General features: G+C 41.9%; 1 long non-coding RNA gene across 1 annotated transcript in view; it reads right to left on the minus strand.

Moving 5' to 3' along the window:
• Positions 1 to 487: 487 nt before the first annotated feature.
• LOC144819298 (uncharacterized) overlaps positions 488 to 26,315 on the minus strand; it is a 478,223-nt gene continuing 452,395 nt past the window's right edge. The window contains exon 4 of the long non-coding RNA XR_013607276.1: positions 488 to 606. This is a non-coding gene — a long non-coding RNA (uncharacterized LOC144819298). The remainder of the gene's footprint in view (positions 607 to 26,315) is intronic.

Consider the following 26,315-nt stretch of genomic DNA (forward strand, 5'->3'; position numbering starts at 1 on the left):
TTCAATCAATAGATAATAGAAGATCTATCAATTATTTTTCTTCCCAGTAATAATGTGTGGTCCTTTGAAACCTATAAGCCTAGATCCACCTAGGCCACATTCTACACTCAAGAAAGCGGTCTCCACAGCCTTTTTGGGTAATAGCTCAATTGCTGATATTTATAAGGCTGCTACCTGGTCCACGCAAAACCAACAGTGGGGGTCCACTCCACACTTGTTTATGAAACAATACTTTGTGGATGTACTAGCATGTCCATAAACTCAGGTGTGCCGGACTGTGCTATGTACACTTTTTCCAATCCTCTGCAACACACTCTGGCTAACCACCGCTTGGAGGGGGAGGGAGAGGGGGGGAGGAGATGAAGGGGGGGAGAGAAACTGCTTAACAAGCTATGCAGAGCATGTGTATCTACAGCTAAGCATGCCAAGAACAGAACATTTAACTTACCCTGTATGCATATGTAAGTAGCATGTAATGCTGTAGATTCACATGTGCCCACCAACATCCCTGGTAGCCTTTGGTTGTTGCAGAAGCTTTGCTTTTCTTTTCGATATTCACTTGCACGGTCCTCTTCAGACACTTCTGTGTTCCATCGCCATCCTCATCTGCCAGAAGGAAAAACAATCTTACAATGTAGCCGATGCCCATGCACATTACCAGTCATAGGAGGAGTCACTATACCTCGTGACTCAAAAGACTTCTTCGAAGAAAACCAAGTTATACATATCACTAGGCGACAGGAGTATGTAGAGCATGCAAATCTACAGCACTACATGGTGCGAACAGATGCTTAGAGAGTAAGTAACATTTGTCCAGTGTTGTATCTTTATAGATTCACATGCTTGAATCTTCCCCTTCGTCATGGTGGGAGTCCCACAGTAACAGTAAAATAGCAGTATCAAGCTTTACACTTAATTCCCCTTGAAATTCAGTTGTAGTCTGTAAACAATTAACATCATTTTAGAACATCCAAACTCCAGCCAATCAGAGCATAGACCCAGAGTATCCATCCCCTGCAGGGCCACCATACCTCAGATTTTTTGCCGCCCATAGGGGTATATTATCAAGCACGGCGTTAAGACAATCGCCGCTTTAGCATCAGAAAATTGCAGCTAAAGCGGCGATAATGGGCTTGATAATAAGCCTTTGAGAATTCCAATAGAAGCCCATGTTGACACCAGAACATGGGCGTCTATTGGAACTCTCAAGGGCATATTATCAAGCCCATTATCGCCGCTATAGTGGCAGTTTTCTGCCGCTAAAGCGGCGTTAATTTAAACGCTCTTTCTTGATGATATGCCCCATAGTGTGTTAGGGATTCTCCCTGAGTTCTGCTCAGTCACAGTGTTTCTACTTTACCTTTTCGAACTTCCAGCTGGCAGTTTTATTTTTCTACAACCATCTTTTCAGCTGAGGTACAATTGGAAGTGAGTGTCCCTTTTCTGCTTTTTCTTCTGAATGTCTAAGTACAAAAGGGTTGTTTAGGCTCTGCAAGACTTGTGGAAAATCTGGGCTTTTCTCTGAGGAACCACATATGGAATGCCTGCATTGTCTGTAACCGTATCATAAGCCCAGAGACTGTAAGTACTGTCGTACTTTCTCTTCATAAACCCTCAAGGATCGTGAGGGAATACTGCTCCTCTGGCTACAAAAGAGGAAGTCTGTGGGGGAATCGGACTCGGAGTGAGGAGAAGGCTCATACCTCCTCCAAGAAGGGAAAGGAAGATTCTTCTTCTGCCCAAAGAGAACCGAAAAAATCCAGATCAAGGAAAGGGCTGTGGAGAAGAGGGCTAAAAATGAACAGCCTGGCCTCTTTCACGCACAGCAAAGATCTGGCTCTGTGCCGCATACTCCTTTCAAGGATGCTCCTTCAGAGAAAATCCGCCTCGTCAACGAGACACTCCCAGTCTACGGCCTCCATCTCCCCCCGGTTCAGGTATGCCGTTGACTGCCTCGTTGGCGACATCTATGAACTTTGACAGTCAGGACTACTACGGCTGTAGCGACATAAGAGGATAGAAGTGGTGATGTCATCGGCGGCAACTGTGAGGCCATCTCTGCCGGCGAGAGCTTCACCGTCGTCGGTCCTGCTCAGCGCCACACCATCGACAAGTATTTCCACCCTGTCGACGTAGTCAGTTATACAGTTGATGGTAGCATCTATAATCCCGTCAATGGTCCTGTCAATGACGAGAAAAGACCTGGCTTTTCCAAAGGTGATCCCTTCTCTTTTTCAAGACTTTTCAAAGATCCCTCCATTGCCTCCTACTCACCTCTTGGACTTTCAGGAGTCAGAGGATGATGTTCCTTATGGTCCTACATATAGCCCCTCATAGCCGAGGGTCAAATGCCAAGAATCTGAGGACTAGGAAGTGCTGGACGGTCATATGAGGAACAGGAGGGTGTGCGTCAGCTGGAGCCCTCCATCAAATATCCCTATTTCATTGGTCACTGACTTGCGTTTGATGCTCAATGATTATTATAAAGTTTTCCTGAGGCTAATGCTAGCCAGAAGACACCTCTTACATAGGAGGTACCCACCGTCCTCCCAGATCCACAGACCACTCCTATGCTGCCGAGACACAAACATCTACCGCCGTTGGAAATTGCTGTCCAGGCTGTTGACAGTTGTGACCTCCAGCTAGAAGAGGGAGAACTGCAGTTGGACCCGGATGACCAGGACGAATGGAATGACTGTGGCGCACACACCACCATCTCTCACTCTGCCGATGGCCAATTCGCCACCGTCAGATATCGGCGGTTATCATGACCTCTTAGAGCGGGCATCAAATTGTTTTGATCTTCCCATGCCTGTCAAGCAGATGGAGTGTTTTTTGTATGATTTTAAGGCCGCTACACAGCGCTCCACCACAGCCATCCCCATAGTGGATTACCTGTGGCAGGAGTGCCTGAAGTTAATGAAGACCCCAGCATCCGTTCCTAATGTTATTCCGAAATTGGACAAAAAAATACAGGGCACCTGAGGACTCTCATTATTTGCCATCCACGACCAGAGTCCGTTATTATGCAGGCTGCCCAAAGAAGATAAAAAATCCTGCACGCCATGTGCTGCCCCAACGGATAAGGAAGGGCGCAGATTGGATAACATTGAATGAGAGTCTTATAACATTGGCATGAGATTCCCTGCGCTGGCAGCAACAGCCATTTGTGCCTCCAACACCATGGCTATTCTTGGGAGATATCACCGGCAAGTGTGGTCTGACTTCTCTCCTTTGCTGGAATATCTTCCGAGGATAAGGAGGAGGCAAAATACATAGTATCAGGAGAGAGTACCTCTTCAGAGATCATTGATGAGGCGCTGGACATTTCATCCACTGCTTTTAGGCAAATGGCGGGAGCAGCCGTGTTGAGGAAGAGATGACTTAAAGCAACAACATTCCGCCCTGAAGTTCAGGCTAAGGTGCTGGATATACCCTTTGACAGTGAATATTTCTTTGGCAAGCATGTACATGAGGCGCTGTAGTCAATAAAATCAGGAACAGACACTGGCAAATCCCTAACAAATTTGCAGCAAAGGAAATTTTCTGCTTTCCGAGGAAGAGGTCAGTTTCTTTCTCGGCCTCCACTCCAGCAGCGTTTTCAACCCTACTATCAGCAGGGGTTTCAGCCGATATTCGGTGCAGTCTTTTTGCCAAACCTCAGCCCCAGCATATACCAGCACCAGCACAAGGCAACCCGCATTTGGAGGAACGTCTCTTGATGCCAACCGGAGACATTGAGGATTGACAGGCATTCACCACCCCAGTCCCACTTCAGTTGGCCCAAACTTGCTCCAAATTCTTCGCTCAATGAAATGTAATTTCTTCCGACAAATGGGTATTGGATGTAATACATCATGTCACCCCCTGGAATTTCTTCAACAGCTTCCAAATTTCCCTCCTCAAAAGACTGCACATCATCATCTTGCACTTCTCAAAAAAGAAATCGGTTTGCGCCACTCCAAACAAGCAATCGAGGAGGTGCCACGCAGTCAACACAGCTAGGTTTCTACGGTACTCTCATTTCTTTTTAATCAAGAAAAAGACAGGAAAATGGAGGCAAATTATGGACCTCAGGCTGTTAAACAAGTTCATCAAGAGTCAACCTTTCACGAGGTTATCGCTTCAGGAGATTCTTCTACTCATGGACACAGGAGATTATATGACCTCCCTATATCTTCTGGATGCATACTTTCATATTCCCATGCACCCGAAGCATCATCTCTTTCTCAGGTTTGAGGTGGCAGGGTGCCATTACCAATTCAAGGTTCTACCTTTCGGGCTAAAGTCAGCACCCAGAGTTTTCACTAAGTGCTTTGGCTGCTTTTCTCCGGTGATCCGGCCACCAGGTATTTCCATACCTGGTTGATTGGTTGGTCAAGCACCCATCCTTCCAGGGCACCAGGAAATCTACGAAAGCTTTTCTTTGACTTTTTCGCTCCCTGGGCCTCAATCTCTACAGGGAAAAGTCTTCTCTCATCCCTTCCAGGTCGCTGGTGTTCCTCGGATTGATCTTGGATACCAATCGCTCAATGGCCTTTCCCACAGAAGAAAAGATTTTGCGCCTACAAAGGATGGCACAGTCCCTCTCCTCAAAAAGGTGCGTTTCTGTAAGGACGTACAAGTCAATGCTGAGGATGATGTCATTCTGTCAATCCCACACTGCTGCTTATGGATGAGATCTCTCCAGGAGCAACTCTAATCTCAGTGGATTCAATCTCTAGGCTCCTCCAACATTATTTTGATCACACCAGAGATGACAGTGGCAATGTCCTGGTGGCCGATCAGGGACAATCTCCCTCAAGGCCTGTCCTTCCTCCCAGCAAAATCGGATATGGTGATGACATTGTACGCTTTCATGGAAGGAAGGGGAGCTCATCTTCAGGAACTACAGGTCCAGGGGAAGTGGTCAGACCAAGAAACATTGTGTCAAATATGTTGGAACTGAAAGCATTTTTTCTGGGCCTCCAGTCTTTTCTGCCATGGATCATGGGATCATTGATACTCGGCCGCACGGACAAAACCACCACCATGTTCAATTTACAGAAGCAGGGAGGGACGAGGGCTCATGCCCTGTCAATCCTAGCACAGCAGATTTGGGAATGGCTAATAGCTAGGCTGTCCGGAAATCGGTTAAACCCAATTGTGCCCGACAGTACCCTACCGGCTGAAAATCAGCTGACCTGGTTTAAACCGAGTATCACAGATTTTTTTACATTTGTTGCACTGCTTGGCCACTTGAGGGAGCTAAAGCAGTACAAAACAGCAATCCAAGCTACGCATCGGTAATTCCAATGAACCGTCCCACCCTCCTCCCACGGTTCATGGTGTTGTTTGCTCCCTTCCTCCTGCCATCTGTGGCCTTGCTGTCCTGTTCCACCCTCTTCCCAGTGGCCATGGCTTTGCTTCTCACCATCCCGCTACCCTCCTGTGCGGATTGTTGACCTATGGAAAATGAAAAGTTTTATGCTTTCCCTGCCAGGATCGGGCCTGCCGGCTGGACGCAGTTCACTGCAGCATGTGCCTTGATCACAATTCAGCTCTGCTATCTGGCAGGATAATTAGAGTGCTCCTAGCTGTGCAGTTGTCTGCACATCTCCTCTGCCCCCAGTTTCTTTTATGAGAGGCGCATTTGGCCCTACCTGGGGATCCTGTCTCTGCTGGGAGCAGAGTCCTCAATGTCAATATCTGAGAATCAAAGGTACCGTCGTTGCTGATCGGACCCCCACTGATGTCTTTGATACTAATTAAAAGTTTTTGTTGATGCAACGATCTTATTCACTACTTTTTTGTTTCCTTTCTGCAGCATTTCATCTCATAGGTTATGTCTCGAATTGTTGCTGTTAATTTGGAATCGTTGCTGATTGTTCGCCGTCAGTTGTTAGTAAAGGCACCATACACAGCCCGATGGCTTTGGTTCATTTGAGCACTTGGGACATTTATTGAAATCGGGGCTCATGTTACACCAACAGAGCGAAGTTGGAGAAGCGCAACGTTATGTGCACGTGAACAGGCCATTTGTGTTAATCAGATCATTTAAGGAAGCCCTTGCCTCACAGGCCAGGATACTTCTTTTGGCTGTTGGCTTGAGGCAAAGACAGCTGTTGCACGAATGAGTCTTGTGGGAGGTGTGATGTGATTAAATGGTGAAAACTTGCTCAGCATTTCAGCTGCTTATGTTCGTCTTGCAGGAAGGATGGGGCCTTTTAGTTGTGGATCATGGGATTAACATTTCAAGAAGGCGAAGCATCTTTTAGTTGGTAATGGTTAGCAGCATTTCATGAATCTTATGTATGTCTTACAGGAAGGAGGACATATTGTGTTTCAGTTAGTACTAGTTGGCTCAGAATTTCAACTTTCTTTACATGTCTTTTCCCCCGCCACTCATAAAAATATATTCCACTACAAACCTTTATGCCGCGTGAATAAGAAAAGAGATTAGGAAATATTAATAACATGCGAAGGCAGAGCTTTGGGTGCATTTAAGGTGACACAGGAAGATTCAAGCATGTGAATCTATAAAAAGATATAAATACTGGAGAACCACAGTGTACAGGTAAGCAACTTGTTTTTTTCCTTACATAGCATATCGTTGGAATAGGTGATTACGATTTCAGTGAGCACCGTGATATGTGCATGCCCGACAACACCGATAAATGTAATACCAACATATTCAATAACCTGTGCCCATATGACAATATCAGTGCTCATAAATACAATGAAAATGTCATAATCTATGCCTACACAACAGCAATACCAGCAACAGCACTGTCAATGTATGCCATAATACATGTACAAACAATGATGTTACCAGTAAAAGTGATGTCAATGTATGTCATGATGATCTAGGAATGCTCAATTATATAAATTGAATGTCATTTTCCCTATAGTTTTCAAAATAGAGTGCTACAATACTGTTATGGTCAAGTTCAAGTTCATGCAAGCCTTTATCCAATTTATTTTAAGGGAATAGCCAGATATGTTGGTGTATTCCTCAACTGGATATAACTGAGCCAGACCTGGGTGTTCCATCTCAAGATATAAATAGTGTTATATCGTCCGTGTATAAAACGTATCTAAATTGTGTGATTGGCAACAACCTTTTATGGATTTTTTGATTTAATTAAATTACCTAATTAAGGTTCTAGTGGGAAGGGGGAAAAACTGGTATCTGTGCCTCGTTCTTCTCTCATTTTTTATACAAGACCAGTAGAATAATATTGACCCAGTCAGTCAGTCAGTCAATTCACTTTATTCGGTTTAAAAACAAACCATAAAAGTATGCTATAAAACAATTTTGCACAGTAAATAAGAGACCATGATTAAAAACAACGAATACACTACCATGTACATGTTAAAATTACAGGTAAAACCATTTGTACTTATATTTCATCTTAAAACTATATTGCTACAACATGCATAATTTCATGTTATCAATTCAGTCTCTTTAGGGTTCTAACAGCAGCAGCAAGAAAGTTAGCAATATTAAAAATTTCCCAAACATTTGTCAGCATTTGGAGATAGATTAAGGCTGGCCTAGCTTGCATGAAGCCTTTGTTGACTAGGATTGGGATAATAAAACGCTTCCTAATATAAATGAGGTGGTCACAAAAAAACATGAGGTGCAAGGTGTCCTGCTCAGAGAAGTTATCACAAGAGCAGACCCTGAGATCTTCGACCCTTTTCCAACCTAGCTTTTCACCAATCAGGTAAAGAAGCTGATTCAGTCTGAATCTTGTCAGTAAGAAACGATGGTTGGGATTTGTGACGATGCCCCAGTATGGTTCCATGTCTAATGTAGTTTTCCGCAACTGGTGGGCCCTTACTGTTGCCTTTCCCAGCTCTCTCTCTTCTCTATCTGCAGTAACAATGTGATAGTATGTTACCTTGGTCCATTTTATATCTGCCTTAGATAATTTTTCTGGGTGATAATAGAGTTCGGGTCTACCCAGCTTGTGCGACAACTTGTGGACGTAATTGAGCCAGGGAATGCAATCATAATCGAGTGCCATGCAGTCTTTCAAAATGTGATGATTTAATAATAAATCTGGGTTTAACCAGGTCATTATCCATTTCAGGAGCGGGGCTACTGCAATAGCATCTTCAACATAGCCAATTCCACATTCCAGATGGACGATGTAATTGGTTGTTGATTGCGGGACAGATAAGATATTTTTTAAGAACCTGTCCTCGACTATCTGAATTGCCTTGCCATTTTTAATGCCCCACAGGTCTGCCCCGTACATTACGAGTGAAAGACACTTTGCTTTATATATTTGAAAGAGTGCCTTCATTGGTCTTGCTCCTAATTTCCTGGTGAATCCTAGAACGGCCGACGTGGCCCTGATCAGGACATTTTTTTTAGCTAGGATTTGGGTACCCCACGTGCCACGGTCGTCAAATAAGACTCCTAAGTATGGGAAAGTTGAAACCTTGGTTAATATGTTCCCTTCACAATACATGGTTCTCACCTTTAAATTTCTCTGCCCAATAGCCATTACATGGGATTTGGCAAAATGTATGCCCAAGTCCAATGATCTCATGAAGGCTGCAAAGGAATTCAAGAGTAGCTGGAGTCCTACCGCCATTCTAGCTAGAAGTGCGGCGTCGTTCGCATATAACAAAGCGGGAGTCATGCGTTTCCCTACATGGGGGATATCCTTACTGGAGGCAATTAAAGTGTGATCTAGGCTGTTAATGTATAATGTAAATAGCAATGGTGCCAAAATACAGCCTTGTCTGACACTCGAGGCAATCGGTATCCCTTCAGTGCAGTTACCCTGTTGGTCATATCTCACAGTGGCAAATAAGTCCCTGTGTAAATCAGCTAAAAAGTGGACGATGTTTCTGTCAACTCCCAGGGTTAGGAGGATGGACCACAGCTTTGACCTGTTCACTCAGTCAAAGGCCGAGGACAGGTCCATGAAGCCCAGAAAGAGTGTTCCCTTCTTTGCCACTGTGTATTTCCCTATTAGTAACTGCAGGTTTAGGCATTGATCTATGGTGCCCATCCCTTTTCTGAAGCCGTACTGTGCTTCAGATAATGAACCCGTCTCCTCCAACCATCCAGTTAGTTGGCTGAGCACCACCCTTCCTAGAACCTTTACAGAGGAGTCTATAAGTGATATTGGGCGATAACAACTTGGGTCTCCTCTGTTACCTTTCTTGAATATTGGTACTATTACAGATTGTGCCCATGTGTTTATATTGACCCTTATATTAGACCAAGCGTAGCAATAAAGGGCTGTCACTACTGTTTTGGACCAAAATGGTATCAAGCATGTGTACTTTGTGAACATTTTTCAGGATACCCTACAGAATATGTTCTCAGCCTTGACCACAGCAAAAGTTGATGTGAGTTAATTTGATGAGACCTTTTATTACGGACACTTAAAATTCCGAAATATCTGATTGATAGATGTTCTATGAAGGAACCAGCTTGGGCTGGATTGACAAATTTCCATATTACAGAGTTTTATTTTGCAGCTAAAGTTTTAAGGTATATGTTTCAATCCATGTTATGGACTAAGCTGGACCATAAGGTTTTAGGTCCCAATAAAAGTAGGTTGGAAACCCATACAAAATACAGAATAAATATAGCTACAATCATTCAGATTAGACACTGATATATTAACTAGACCCTAGGTGCTTTCTGATTGACTTGCTGGTGAAACCCCATATTACATCAAAGGTAATCAAAAACAAGGTGTGGAAACCTAACTGAGTTATGGTCCATAAACACTGACCAGAATTGATGAGCGCCCTTAATAACAGTTATAATGTATTGCTCGTCTGTCCTCCATTCTTAACCTGTGGGCAATGTGCTGCTAAGAGGAAACGCCTTTTTTTTTTTTAGCAATTTGTAAGTGTTTTGGACATCCTGTACCATACACTCAGCTATACATAATAGTGGCAGTTCCATGTATCCCCTCCCTCCAGTATAGATCACAGGAAGCTCTCTTTTAAACAAGAATGTTCCTATCGCCACATGGACCAAGAAAAAGCCACTGACCCAAAAACCAGATAAGTGTCTTCTCAGGTACTCTATCAATGAGGTCCTTGAGTGGTACAAAAGAGGCAAAGTCTAAGACAAACTGCCAAGGACCATCATGATGGTTCATTTGAGCCAATGAAAGCCTTTCAGTGTTTTAAGGTCAAAGCCTTCATTTGCTTCAAGTATCAGTCTTGCCTGTTCCCGGGAGTGAAAGATCAGTGGAGGCCACTAAACAGGTGAGGACGTTTTGGTCATTAAAGGATGGCCTGATGTTTAATTTGAGAGGAATGTTCCTTTCAATCCACTGTAATCTTCAGTCTCAAGAAATGGCTTTAGTTTCTCACTTCAAATTCAATATCCATCAATGTTTGTCACGAGGTTATTTACCTACTCTTCCTCTATTTTATGTTCTACCAGAGATAATTTTCTTTCAAATGGAAATCTACTATTCTCCAGTTTTGATTGTATTTTGTATAGATTTGCATGCTTAAACCAACCCTGTTGTAAAGTTGCTAGTCCCTTGGTACCATTACAGTAGCAGAATCCTGTTGGACATAGTTCTGGGGCTGTAACAATATCACTAGAGTAACCTAGCTGCATCATTCAAAACAAGCATTGGTATAGCCAATAGGTCTTGCCTTTGGGACCGTATAAGTGTTTAGTTATGCAGCACAATATCCTTGGTGCAACAACATCAAGTGTTGCATGGCTAAACACTTATAAGGTCCCAAAGGCGAGACCTATTGGCTTTGCCAATGCTTGTTATCCTCTTGTGAGCTTCTTCAAGCTTATCAGAAGGCTTTAGACACCGAGAAGTTCAGACTAACACCATGTGGAACAGTTCAGGCCAATTCTCTTCCAAATAATGACACACTATCCTCTGGGGATACCTGCTCATATATTCTGTCTTGGTATCAGCAAAGATTCAAACCTTGATTTCACAAACTTGAAACAATATCCTTCGACAACCATCTAAAGCTAGCCACCAGGCACCGTAAGCAGCCTGCCCCACCACATAGCTCACAGGGTTATTACTGTAGCAAATTCTAAAGCACGTTAAACATTTCTCATCACGATAATTATTTAATTACACGTGTGTGTGATCACATCGTTGCTATAAACGACTACCAAAACTCAAGCTTGGCTGCTTTAGCCTTAGTACTGTTACACAGAGAATGATGGTTGTCCTTCCCAGTGTCCCCAATGACCAAGGGAAGATCTTAACATTTTTCGGGTGCTCCCTACACCAGCTGTTTGATAAAGTTTGGGCAGTGGGGACAGGGAAGTCAGGAACAAATTTCCTGGGATAAAATACCTAGAGTGAAAACCTGGAAGACTACCTCCATTTTACCGTGTACTGACAGTCATGGCGTCCTTTCAGAGTTTGGCAAGCAGCAAAACCTTTAATCTCTTGCACATAAGAGTATGTTAGAATTGTCATCTTGAATTTAAACATGTGTATATATCAAAGGGCTACTCCCATCGTGCACGGGAAAATACTATAATGTACTCACTTTATTCTAGGCGTTTATTATTAGTTATTCTTAGCTAATTTGCAGGTAACCATGTAATATATAGACTGAAAACTGCTATTCATGCAAGTGCAACTGTAACCATTGGAATAACTAGATAGGACACAAATAAACGGTCAAGAAAAGTAATATCCAAGTACACTACGTTTTTGGCCAATATTGCCAAGATGTGGGGAGACCTCTTCTCATGAACGTCCCAAACACAAGACCGACCTTAACGATCATAGTCTGCCTTGATAAGACGCTGTTTAAAGATTAATTCGAGATAATAGGGAGGTTATTAACTTGAGTTGCTGGTAATCACATCAACTAGACCCAAACATCAAGCTCACACCACATTTTGGTGAAACACAGACACTTCAAAAGGGTGGAGAGAAGTTCCAGAGCCATCCTTATTCGGGACAATAAAATCAGTCAATAGGCAATATTCTTCATCCACGTAAGTGGATGTGGTCCAGGCAAAACCTTAGTTTATCAGTAACAATGCAGAAAAAACGTCCATTTACTAGTTCTACTCACAAGGGACGGCTGATGTACAAATATAGCTTTGAGCAGCACAATGCATATGAGCACATCAAAAATATGAATTAACACAAGGACAATCAGTGTATGTGCACTGTTGATCTGATCTGTTTCCAGCTCTAGCTCTAGCAGATGTGGAGTAAAATCAATAAGAAAAGTACATACAGTAGATACTTAACTGATTCCTGTTACAGATGTGACAACTGATGTCTAGTTGGGCAGGTTATGCTTCAATATGGCAGCTCACAGAGCAAGAAACCAAAAGGGAAGCCAATGTTCCATCAAAATCCAACCAATCAAGTATGTGAAAGTAAGGCACTTGGCAAGAAAGCACAACGAGTACAGAAGCTAAGCCACTACACCTGCGTTCAGTGTTCCACGGGTTAATGTTTAATAACATTTAATACATTTGTGGAAAACTACTCAACAAAATCCTACTTTATGGGAGTTGATTATTTGTACATTTAACATTGTTGGAGTAATTTTGGCCTATAAGAAAAAAAAATTGGGGTGGGAAAAAATTCGGGGGGCTTTCATTCACATATGAACTTCTACAAATTATATAACTTTTTTGTAGTTTCACAGTTTGTGATCTATACTAAAATTCACCTTCATATGGTGCGCCCTACCGGAGACGGTGGAATCTTTACACAAGCAATGTTGTGCCACCACTTGGCTGAAACGTTGTCCCACTCACGCTTTGCCTTTTACCAATGTACTTCTACAGCACTTTATAAATGGAAAGATGTTTTGGAAAAAAACCTAACCAATCTTATTATCCTTTTGCTGTCAGTCATCACTCACTGCTTAGAACAGCATGGAAAAAACCCTACCCTTTCTCACTCATGATGCTGTGCTTTATCACTGACCACCTCTGCTTCCTCTGGGCTGGAACCAGTGACCAGCATCCACAGACAATGTTCTGCATGAAGACCCTGACCATGCATGCCTTTGTAATGCAGTCTCTACCCCGAATGCAAAGTTACCATGCGTTCCTTTACCACGAAAATCATTACAATGACTTGCCTTAGGCCGGGGGTGCTGGACTTTGGAATAGTACAACTTACTTGCTCGTCCAACTCCAGTCTATGCAACAGTAGGGAAGGTGCTGAACTTAAAATCCTACACCATTCCAACAACGCATTCCTTAAAGCAAGTTGCTGTAATGACTTGCGTGGTAAAGGAACACAAGGTACTTCGCAGATGAGTAGTGACTCCGTTGTAAAGGCAGATCATGGTAATGACTCCGTTGTAAGGGATGTTTTCCTACCCAGATGAAATAGTCTGGTTGTGTACCTCAAGGGACAAAACGCTACCTTTGTGTGCCCACGACTTAGTAAATAGTAATAGTACATTTTTATTTGCACAGTTAATTAAAACCAATGCAATACAATACAAAATACAATTGAAGTAAAACACAATATAAAATCACATATGTTTTAAAAGCATCATGATGTGAGCATTGCTGTTCTGTTCATCCTAATTATAAAAATTGTATTGGCATTCAATTTGCCACACAAGTATTTGGACAGTAAACATAGTTTATATTATAAACCAGATTAAGATAAAAAACGATTCAAGTGTCAAGTCCTGGCATTTTTTTCTCCACAGCCTTTAAAAATTTTACAAGGCTGCAGCTCAGTTGAGAGTCCTGAGATGAAAAACAGGTAAGGACTGCACTCCTTCGTGTGCGTGTCCCGTGTCGAATAAAATGGTGTCTCAAAAGAAGTTTCCTCTCGTCTTGCATTTTCTCACAAGAGCATAGCAGATGAAGCATATCTTCTTGCATATTACCACATAGCAGGCATAGCGTGCCTGCTTTCTTTTTTAGCTAGTGCGGGAAATGCTGAATACAGGGCAGCAGTCCTAACCTGTACTTTAAAAAACACATTTTGGTCTTTTTGGCGTAGCCCAGACCAAGGTAGTTCTGGGGAGCTTTTGCCAAATGTGAGTTCAGAACCATCCAAGCGTGCGTTCTTTTTGAGAAATCTGCTTTATCTTGTACCCACGACTGTAGTTTAATCGACTTCTTTACCAATTTACTAAACGTTTTGTGATCTGAGGAAGCCCCCCAGAGCTGTTCCAGCCCGGTGTTTGCAAGGCTTTTTGTTAAATATTTAGCAGCTGGCGAGGTCGGAGACTGCTCTATCTCCCTCCATAGATAATCGTTCAGTGTTCCTTGAGCAGATTTCCTCACTTTGTCCCATACACAAATATAGGCCCCCTGACGTGCCAGAAGCTGTTGTTGGATGCCAAACTCCAGCCTAATCTGTGGTGGGGAGGTTCGTTTAGGAAGACTGAAAATGATTCTGTATGCGGCTATGATTGTGCTGTCAAGTATTGTTGCGTCTCTGCCTCGTAGGACCTCACTTCCATAAGTTATAGTGGGCAGTAATTTGGCTCGGATAACTTGTACCAAAGGTGTTAGAGATGGACCAGATAACTTGTTATTTAGTGTTTTTAAAGCAATTGCCAGAGCAAGTCCTTTTCCTCTAATGCTAGACCTTTGCGCACTGAATCGACCTCCGTTATCAATCTTCAAGCCCAGATATTTATATGTTGTCGTGTCTTTGATGCGAGAATTATTCCAGAACCACGAGAAGATTTTTCTTTTCCTTTTACTAATAGTCATAGTTTGAGTTTTCTCGAGGTTTACTATTAAGTCATTTGCCTTGGAATAGCTCTGTGTGGTGTTCAGGAGGTTTTGAAGCCCTACTTTAGTGTGGCTTATTAAAACAATGTCGTCCGCATATAAGAGGCATGGTAGATTAAGACCTCCTAGTTTAGGAGCATGTGAATTACAATTGGTCAAATTTGGAGCCAGGTCGCCCAAAAACAGATTAAACAGTGTTGGGGCCAAGACACAGCCCTGCTTGAGGCCCTTGTTGGTCTATATGCCCCTCGACAGTAGTGAGCCATCCCCCACCTTTATCTGTATCCCAGTCTCTGTATGCAAGTTTATTAACAGGTCCAACAGTGATTTTGAAATCCCCAATCTGTTTAATTTTGACCATAGAAGATTCCGGTTAATGTTGTCAAAAGCCGCTTTATAGTCTATGTAACAGAGATGTAAGGGCAGTTTTTTTGTCTCTGCCTTGTCTATTAGTAGGCCCATAGTTAGTATATTGGTCGTTGTGCCCACTGATTTAACAAAGCCTGTCTGATAAACCGATATCAGAGATTTTTTTGTGGCCCATGCCTGTAGTTCCTACAGCAGTAGACCTGCGAAGTACTTCGCCTCATTGTCGATTAGGGCCACTAGTCGATAGTTTTGAGGGAGAGCCCTGTCGCCTGCTTTATATAATGGGGTGATAATAGAGCCCTTCCAGGAGCCTGGGAGAATGTTCGAGCTCCTGATTTCCAAAAAAAGGGGTTCAAGAGCTGCTGCCCAGTAACCCAGATCTTGATTGAAGAGGATTGGCGGGATCCCGTTTGGTCCCGGAGCTCCTTCCCTTCTGCCTTTTTTGATTTGGCATTTAATGTTGTGTTGCAGTTTTGAGGGATTAATTAATTCATATCCGACTTTAGTGTTTGTGCTCAGTTGTGTTTGTTGTGCATTGTCAACTTTGTGGTCTGTTCCGATGTTGGAGTTAGGTGAATCCTGGTTGTTGGGTGGGACTTGATTGAAGTGCTTACCAAGATAGAGTGCCCATGTTTCCTCTGTGATATTAGATGAAACCCCCAAGTTTGCTGGACATGTTAGGGAGTTAATGGTTTTCCAAAACCTTGCCCCATCATTCTGTTTGATATCTGAGTGGAGTTTTGCCCACAAGTTGTCCTCCATTGTTTTGGTTGCCTCCCATTTCAGCTTTTTTAGTTTGGATTTCAGTGTCCGCAGATGGTTTTGCTTTACTATTTCATTGGGATCCAGCTGTATTTCCCTCATTAAACGGTAAATCATGTTTTTTGTTTCCTTAATTTTTTCTCTATACTCTCGAGATAGGTTATCCATATTTCTGAGCTTTGCATATGCTTTGGTCTTCATTGCATAATTCGACATGGTGGTTGTAAATTGTTCCCATTTTATAATTTCATTTGATCCAGTGCACTCCAGAAAATGTTGTTGTGCCCTTCCTATTAAAGTTTCGCCCATCGCTACCGAGTACTTAATTTTTTTAAAGTTAACAGTATGGATAGTCTCTTTTGGGGCATTTGAACGCTCGAGTATAGGTCTTGCAATGTCCAAGGCAATTTCCTGGGGTCAGTGGTCGCTGTCAGTTTTTTTTCCTATCCGGAATGAGGTTGTGTAATGAAAGAGAGGTAGTGAGATAAAGGTATAATCTAATATACTATTTGCCCTTGTTGAATGATAAGTTGGGACTGACGGGCTGTCTCCCACAAATCTACCGTTTAGGGCTCTGATATTAAAGTGTTCCAGATCTTCGAGTATCCGTGCTCCCAATTTTGTTTGTTTGGCTATTTGTAGTTTCTCTTGCAATGGAAGGTTCCACGACTTCTAATAGACATTCAGGGATTTGAAGAATGAACTGCAGACAATCTATCTCGCATCATAACCGTCGTAGTGAGACTTCTCAAAAATAAGATACTACTTTTTTGGTCTGGAAACATTGTATAATCATTTAGTCCTTTATTATATTAAAGTATTATGGATGCTATTTAAAAGGTAGGTGAGCAACACCTGTGTAACTGTGAAGTTCATCACACGTCGACCACATAGGAGCGACCATTTTGGCTTCAGTGGAGCCAATGCCTTAAAATGGGTGTGGTTAGGGCTACACCTTGAAAGAAACTTCCAAACCTCGGTCGACCATTGAACAATCTGTACAATGCTGGGTGAAAAAGATCTCTAGCTTCCAAATGATTAAGATTCCACTGGCTTGACTCAAAGTGCTATGACCTTAGGTTGCCAGGTTAACAGGCATAAATTCTCTGAAGGACACTAGCCACCGACACACTGTTAAATACTGGGTTCTGTGGAAATCCTCTTCTGGGAAGTCTAACTTAGCCCTCGAATAACATTTTATATATATATATATATATTACCTACTGGCGGTCGCCAGTAGGTATATATAGTTAGGATTTTTTCTCTATGGGATTTTTGAAAATTCTATGTCTAATAACTTTGGCGTTTGTGGACGGAATTGGCTGAAATTTTCAGGAAAATGGCACATTTTGTTTCTGAGCAGCCCCTGAAAATTGGGGGGGGTTCGTCCAGGGGGGGTCGAGAAAAAAGGGGGGTCCCAAAACGTGTTTTTAACATTGAGTTTTCCATAGGGCGGTTGGCCTCACTTTTAGCCCGAACGGCTGAATGGATTTGCACGAAACTTGGCAAAATTGTAGGGACTGGTAGCCCGATGTGCCTTTTGTAGGTCTCAATATATGTGCTCCAGTGGATTTTGAGAAATTAACGTTTAAAAAAAGATATATATCTGTAACAGCGGACCGGGCAGCGCTCCGGTTCGCGTACTTTTCGCGCAACGGAGCTTTGTGAAGCGAAGCTGATTGGTTCTCCGGCGTCTGTAAACATTCCAAACAGTCCGTAGCGGCCGCCATCTTGTCTCTCGGTAGGATCGAGAGACAAGAGGAGGCCAAAGCGAAGGGGCAAATGACCATAAGGGGGCATAGTAGATTCTCGCTGACCCCCTAGGTTTGATGTGGAGGTTTTAAAAGGGCCCAGCGGGGCAAAAAAAATAAAAATAATAATAATCGAACGGCTGAATGGATTTGCACGAAACTTGTCAAAATTGTAGGGACTGGTAGCCCGATGTGCCTTTGCTAGGTCTCAATATATGTGCTCCAGTGGATTTTGAGAAATTAACGTTCAAAAAAAGATATATATCTGTAACAGCGCTCCGCTTCGCGTACTTTTCGCGTTACGGAGGTTTGCGAAGCTGATTGGTTCTTCGGCGTCTGTAAACATTCCAAACAGTCCGTAGCGGCCGCCATCTTGTCTCTCGGTAGGATCGAGAGACAAGAGGAGGCCAAAGCGAAGGGGCAAATGACCATAAGGGGGCATAGTAGATCGTCCCTGATCCCCTAGGTTTGATGTGGAGGCTTTAAAAGGGTCTCGCAGGGCAAAAAAAAAATATACAGTTTTTTTAGTTTTTTTGCGTGGAGTGCGCCCGGTTCGCGAACCGGGAAGCGTTCTGGGGAGCGTACTTTCTTGAAAATTAGTGAAAAAAGTTAGAGTAAAATAATAATTGTGAGTGATCAGATGTAGGGTAGCTCTGAGAAGAGCTTTTGGGTTTATGGTACATTTAGGTACTTATAAGTAGGTACCAATGCACAGTCTTAAATTCAGAGTGAAAATTCTGTTGCCCTCATCTGAGAAGTGAACTCCATCTCCTCTGTAGATATCTTGCATGTAGTAACGCAAGTTATTGTTGTACAGGGAGCCCATTCCATGGTCTCTCATGTAAGCTGAAACAGATTTGTTTACATGCTTCCTCGATTTCTCAATTTGTGGACAAAATTGGTTCGACCACCTCCATTTTTGTCTTTGGCATATATTTGAATATACCAAGGCAGTCTGAGGAAAAAGTGCCATCAATTGCTCAAAGGTGTCCTTTAAAAGCATTTCCAGACCTACCCCAGTCAAAGTGCCCAAATCATTACCTCCACAGTGCACAATTAATAGGTCAGGTTTTGGCAAATGCATAAAGGTTTTCACCAATGGTATCAATTGGTGACATTTTAATCCTCTGTGGCCAAACCACTTAATTTCCACATCTTGTAAATTGAGGTTAGGTAAATTCCTGTTTTCAGCGTACCTCTGAGCCCAATAGATGTAACTATGTCCAACAATCCAGACAGAAAACATGGCGAGAGAAGGTTCTCCTGCAGTCAGATGAAGTGTGGCAATGAAATGGCAGTTGAAAAAATGAGAGTGTAAAATGAAAAAAACTGAGGAGTTTCTGTGTTAATGAAGCAGTAAGAGTGATTGGTGGATTTTGATTGCTGAAAACAGAAAGTTAGGGTGCATGGATGAGTTCGTTGAAAGATGTATTTTGAGTGGCGAAGAAAAAATCATTAAATGAAAGATTGCACTGGATATGCAGGTGCACTGAGAGTTCAGAGTTCAATTGCAACTTTGTTGTGTGAACTTGGAAACACCAGAGGTCTTGCAAGAGGTGGTTGCTATGCAGAAAAAGCAGAGAGGGGGCAGAGGGAGGAAGGGTTTTGCTTTGAAAAAAAGTGAGGGAAGAGTTTTGATTGGGTGACATGAGAGATATGTGTGAGGAATTACAGCATTTCTGTGCTTTTGATAGCTGCAGACTCTGGAGTGCATACCTTTTGCTCTGCTGAAGACAAATTGGTGTGTTTCTGAGACTGTTTTGAAACTCAAAGTATTTGCTAAGGTGAGAAAAGATTTCTTTAATTTAGATAGAAAATAGTGTGCTTTAAGGAGAAAATTATGAAGAAAGTTGTGTTTTTCAAATGTTGCTTTGTCTCAAGTGTTTTACAAATAGATTTTGTTTCTTTGAGAAATTGTAATTGGAGAAAATGTGAAGTATTAGTACTGACAGGGTTTTTATGTGCATAGGAGCTGTGGAGTGTTTTCAAATTATGACTTGTAAATCGTTTTTGAGAAAAAGCAATGGTTTTAATATTGATGAGAAGGACATAATGGTGTCTGCTTCTTTATAAGGTAATTGAGAGTCTCTGATGTTATTTTTCCCATTTCAATGTAAGAAGTTTGTCTGTGGAGCAAATTGCTTGTAAATATGCTCCCACCTGTGCATGGCAAATTTAGATTTTGAATGTTTGCGTTACATAGGCATGTTAAAGGTGACTGAAACATGCTGCAAAGGCAATCAAAAAACGCTTTTATGTGTCTTAAGGACATTTTAAGTCATTTCCCCATGTGCAGTGTTTTCAAATTATGAGTTGAAAATCGTTTTTGAGGTAAAGGAATGTTTTCAAAATTTATGTGCGCCATATGCCCCCAAATTTCTTTTTCAGGGGTGCAGCAGGGTGTTCTTGAGACACTCCTGCACCCTCGGAAAAATTCGTAATTTGCGATGAGGTAATTGCTAATCGCAAATTGCACCTTCATTCCTATGGGCCTCCTGCTGCATGGAAATGAATGGGTAATTTGTAATTAGCAAATAGCTCATCGCAAACTAGGAATGGTAAAGAATCCCTATTTATTCCTTAAAGTTCGCTATTTAGGAAATGCAAAAAACTTTGATGATACATATGGCGGTTCATGTCTAACAAGATAAGAAGCATAGGGATAGATTTATGATGACTGGCGCATCACCAGGGATGTGTTAGTCATTCTGTGCCGCTGTTCCGTCACCTATGGTGTGCTGCATTTACAATGCGGCGCATCATGGGGCAAAAACAGCACAGATGCGTGACGTATCTGTGCCGTAAAGGTGGCGCATTGCTGGAGTTGTATCGCAAGTGTGATGAAGCTCCAGCAAGGCTCAGGGGTGCCCCTGTCGCAGGGTTTCTGTTCTCACACAGAACTGTGGACAGAGGATTGGAACCTCGGCGAATTAGGGTGCCCCAAAACTCACCTTAGTAATCAAAAACCCCTTAGCAAGCTAGGTACAGTGTCACATTGGATATAACAAACTCTCAATGTTTAGACAATCCAGAATATGAACTTATAGTACCTCAGGATACGTGGAAATCATGAACAGTCGGTCGTTATATATTTCTTAGAAACCAGAACATGGAGTTAAGAAGAACACATGTGTATTTGAAATGTTTATTTACTAATGCCGTCTTCTCAGGCGTAGTATCTTAGATAATACAAGTACACATATTATCAGTAGCAAAATTACCAGCATAGTTACTAGTACATAAAAAGCGAATGGTGACAGTATGTTAACATGCTGTAAATGAATAAGAGTTAGCAACACTTATAAGCAGCCGCGGGCCGTGGAGGGAGTTACGGTGGGGCAGGGAGGCGGGGAGGGGGAGGGGCAGGGTGGAGAGGGCTCCACCCTGCCCCTCCCCCTCCCCGCCTCCCTGCCCCACCGTAACTCCCTCCACGGCCCGCGGCTGCTTATATCTCACCCTCCCTAATACACATATTATATTATTTGCTAAGAAGGTCTCTTTGTGTTGGTTTAGGGCGTGCCCATACTTTAGTGTCTTAGATTTGAAGGAATCACATCAGCATACACCAGCTCTCTCCATGTGAACCGCATCAAGTGTTGTGTATGTGTGTTCGGCAAAGCAATATAAAACCCGCCTCATGCCCAGAATTGGCAGAAGCTGCACTTATGTTATGAGTATGAAGTCGTGGAGATCAGACCTCATAACAATTCTGTATCGTGTTGTTCTTGAAACTTCAGCACTCGCTGTACAGATATAGTTTAACAAGTAAAGCAGATAGTAGAGCAATAACATATTATTCTCATGTAAATCACGATGAACTATTAGGTTGAAAGCTAAAGCAACAACTAAGTGTCGTGTGCAGAAGTTGCAAAAAAGGAAAAATGGCGTTTAAACCGGTAATGAGTCCATGCTAACTTAACACGGTGTAAAGATATATAGGATCTACATGACACCTCCCCATGATCCGGAAACGAACTGAATAAGATAATAGAAGTGCCATCTCATGAGAGCAGATTGCAACTTTATATGTGGACGGTCCGCAAGGTAAAACATTAAAAACTAGGAAAATTTAATGCTAAAGAAAAATAAAACAGCCAACTACTTTATCGAGGCTTAAGCCAATAGGCAAGCTAAATAATAAAAACTTGACAAATAAGTCAATGAATTGTCAATGAAATGCTAGTACTCGGCATATCAAACAAGAAAAAGGTCTATGACATAACTGTGTATGCAAAATAAGCTGCAACAGCCTCTAATAGGAAGTCACCGTCTTCATCCGAAAAGAGTTCAGCCATCCAATTTAAAAGCGGAAAAGAACATACGTGCTCTCCCAGCACCGGATCCTCTATCACCATCAGAGGACAGCTCGGTGGGTTTTCAGAAAGCTCTGTTCCAAGAAAGACTGTGTTGCTGCCAGTAAATTCCAGGGACCAATTAGTCCATGGATCAATGCCACAGCCATAATCCTTTCGCCAGGACAAACCAACTCGTGAGTAATGATAGGACTCATCAGCTGATTAAAGTCGACGTCAGGAGAAACCGGTCCGCAGAGACACAAATCAATGGCCCAATCGAAATCACAGGTCAGGCAGTGAAATACAGGCTGGACACAGGTGAAGTAGGAGAATCGAAAAGATAATCCATATGCCGTGCTTAATATCGCCAACGGCACAATGCCATAATATTCAAGCATGCGATTGCGGAACAGCGTGAGCAGCTGCAGGGCGGGAGCTTGCACAGGAGGGACATCCATATTTAAAAATGTAAAAAAGCACAAGAGCGTCCGCTGGTAATGCAAGTAAAAATGGGAATCCACCAAGCACAGTGGAAAAAATAGAATGAAAGAAAGCAGGGATGATTCCAAAGATTTTCTCAAATGAAGTCACGAGACCACTGGTAACAACTTTAAAAAAGTGCGCCAGGCCCTTTGTAGAGGACGCGTTAGAGATAGTCCGAACCATCTTGCTGAAATGGAAAGGCGAATCTGTATTTAAAAGGGTCTACACCTCTGTACGGGTGTTCGCTATGTGAAGCACGAAAGTTTCACGGGCCGAAGTCAAGGCCACCTCTCTCTGAGACAAAAGAGCTCTTATTCTTGCCATGCCGTTGAAATGTGCTCCCAAGGTTGGTATTTGTGGCCAGATTGAAAACTCCCTATGTTCATGTGTGGGAGGAAATAGAACATTTCTGCAGCAAATAACCCGTTCACTTACTGTTACGATAAAAGGAATACTTTTAATTAACCCAGAACAATCTTCATTATTGAGCATCAAATAACTACCATTTTCCAACAACTTGAACGTGGGGATGATAGCAGGAACTGGCGTGCCTTGCAACACGCAAGCCATATTTGGTCGGTGTTTGTTGCATGAACCGTGTAACTGTATGTGCCTACACATTAGTGAATGATCTGGCGTCTCAGTGCATTCCTCTCCATTCAGATAAACTTCTTGATCATCTTTGAAAATCTGTATGTGTATGGAAGCGACCAGACCTCATGAAGAAAACCACTACCTAAAGGTTAATAACGACCTATTGGTATATATTTCATACAATTTGAAAACTTATATAAAGCAAAAGGCAGCGTTATTAAACCGTGGATAAGGCACGTTGCCAAAGCAGTCAACCTTTTGGATTTATACTGGAAATGTTAAAGGAAGAATTACGGAGTAGGGCCTGTAAATCTTTAATGGACAACGAGTAAAATTACTCCAAGCATCATATTCCTGTAACTCCGGGATAGTAGGGGTGTTTAATTTTTTAGAAGTAGCCAATCCAAAGCATTTGGTCTGGGAAATTGTTTCATTCACAAACAACATATGATTTGGGATGAGACATGCACGGTGCAAAGCCTCAGTGCCTTGTACCTGCCAGGTTCGTGAACCCCAAACTGATGTAGATCCTGGATATCTTTACTCTGTGTTAAGTTAGCATGGGCTCATTACTGGTTTAAACGCCATTTTTCCTTTTTTGCAACTTCTGCACACGACACTTAGTTGTTGCTTTAGCTTTCAGCCTACCTGCGTCAAGATCTATGCCTGCTTCAAGCAGGCGCAGGGTTTTGATGTAGCTTTGTCCTATCTGATTGTAAATGCGGCACACCGTGGGTGGCAGAGCAGCGGTGCATGTTAACTGGTGCATCCCTGGGGATATGCTAGTTAATATAAATCTGCCCCTTTACATTTAATTATGTGCAGGGGACACAGAGTCGGTGAGGTTTATCCAAGGTTAAGATGAGATGAGTCCTGTTCAGTGAAAAATTGGAGATAGGCTTCACCTCCTCTGCTCCTCAGCACCGTTGGACATGGTTAAATAATAGCTGCAAAATGTTACTCTTGTTAAACAATTTTACTATTATAATCTCTGAGATTTGTCTCTTACTGTGCAACATCTCATTGTTGTTATCTTTCTTTAAAGATAAAGACAACATCAACATGAGCGACAATCAGCAATCAGTTGATTTCGACCTCATCATTGAACTCGTAATTGAAACATCAGTGGATGTTGATCCCTTGGATGATTTCAATCCTGAGGATGAAGAAGAACGTGATGAGGATGCAGATTTGTCAGAATTGTATGACATAGGATGGGAAGCTGACTTGCTTGAGCCTATGGAACTATAAACATTTATTTTATAAATTTATAATAAATAAAAAGTAAATATGTAAACCGTTTAATTTAAAAATAAAGACACCTTCAAAAACAGGTTATGTGTAGTGTCTTCAATAAAATATTAAAATATGATCATAAAATTAGATCAGATTCATATATAAAACAGGACAGGTAAAATGAATATAAATTCCATTTCTTTTCTGCTATTTCTGTATTCTAAATTTGCCATGTACAAAAAATTCTTCTATGTAAAAATGTTAAGTAGTGTGTTAAGTTTTTGATGACTGTTATTAATTTACTGTTGGGTAATAGTGGTTAATAACATTTTTTATTATATTTTACCACAGATTCAACTGCAGATTATTTCAAGATTTTAGGATGCCAAGCAAAGAAAGAGTGAGAAAGGCTGCAAAACGTCAAAGACAGCAGGTGAATGAAAAAAAGCAGCAGTCCTCTAACAAAAAGATTTGTCAAGTCACCAAGAAAGCACCGGGTAAGAGTACAAAAACATTCATAAGAAATATCTCTAGTAAAAAAAATATTACTACAGAAAATGTTTCAGTCCAGAAAAGGAGAAGCAATTCAAACGGTAAGGAAAGGCCAATGAGAAATGTTACTGCTAGAGTAAGAGATAACTCTATGCATGAAAGTAGAAGGAAACAACAGTTTAGGGACATTCGTAAACGAATGTTCCGCAACAGGATAATTGGCAATTTGTTAAAAAATATTAAGAAAGGTCAACAGAAAGTGGTTTTTTATAAGAGAAAAAAAATAGTTGAGAAAGTTATTGATCAGGCATTTGAAATTAAACGTAAGTTATTTATTTTGACAATCAATAGAATTAGGAAGCTAAACAAGGCAATTTATGATTTCAAAAGAAATAGTAGATGGAAGAGAATAGTTAATCGTAGTAATTTTTGTGAAGTTTTTTCTGGAGAATGGATGCATAGTTCAAGCTCTGAGGCATTTTTTAATGAGGAGAGTTATTTCCAGGATAATGATTTGGTGCATGCAGTTGACACCAGTGGTCGAGGTTATGAAGTGAAAGATGGTTGTCCAGTTGAAAAAGAAAAACTTGTGACAACAGAGATAGAAGAGGTGTTAGGTAATGAGGTTTTAGGGAGACGTCCTAAGGGTCCTGTGTACACCTGGAAGTGTAGTAGTATTTGCAGTGTACGACAGGATTCCATCAATTTGCTTTGTGATTTCATACGGTCATTTAATAAGAAAAGTTTGAAGCAGAAAATGAAGTTGTTGCAAGAATTAGATCCTTGCAGAGTGAGAGAAGTGATAGGTTTGCATGGTCATTCACTGGCTTGTCTTTCCAGGAGAGTATTGTGGTAAATAAATAAATAATACCCTATTTTTGAATGAATAAATGAATAACAGATAGCTCAATAAATAAGAGTCAAGATTCGAGGTAGTAGGAGTTTTGCAGGTTTAATACAGCATAAAGGACAGGAACAGGACAACCTGCATAGGAATAGGATGGCAGGGCCCAGCAGCGCTGCTGGGGACAGGATCGGGACAAGGAAAAGGAATGACTTTTTTAATAACAGTGCATGAGCATATATACATAACGCAAACACATAGCATTACATTGCAATAGGCGTAGCAGTGGGTGGAGCAGAAGGTGTGACGCGTAGCAGTCGCGAAAGATAAGGGTGAAAAGAGGTGTAACAGGGCGTATACATAGACATGTGATGCAAACGTAACAGAATATGTCATGAATGGGGCGGAAACCATGGAGGGGGCTACCTAAGGAGCCGGGACCTCTAACCTGATGGTGCGCGCAAACTAGCAATGACGTATCACTAGGAGAAGCTGGGGGCTATGAACTCTGTGCTAGGAGCAGAGACTGAAGTCTGGAGAGTCAGGGCGACATGTACCTAAGCAGTATCTAGTATCTGATGTTTAGAGAACATGTTGATATAAACTAGAAGTTAGGAGGGGAAAGGCTGACTTGATTCTAAGACTGGACCATGCATTATTCTACATGTAGTACGTGATGAAGAATATTAAATGACCATTAAATGCAGTATTTCTCTAACGTGGAGACGTGAAGGCTAGACAATGACGGAAACTATTGATGCGATTCAGTAGCTTAGGAATGCAGAGAA

The sequence above is a fragment of the Lissotriton helveticus genome, chromosome 2_1 (genome assembly GCF_964261635.1).
Source record: "Lissotriton helveticus chromosome 2_1, aLisHel1.1, whole genome shotgun sequence".
Classification (NCBI taxonomy): Eukaryota; Metazoa; Chordata; class Amphibia; order Caudata; family Salamandridae; genus Lissotriton; species Lissotriton helveticus.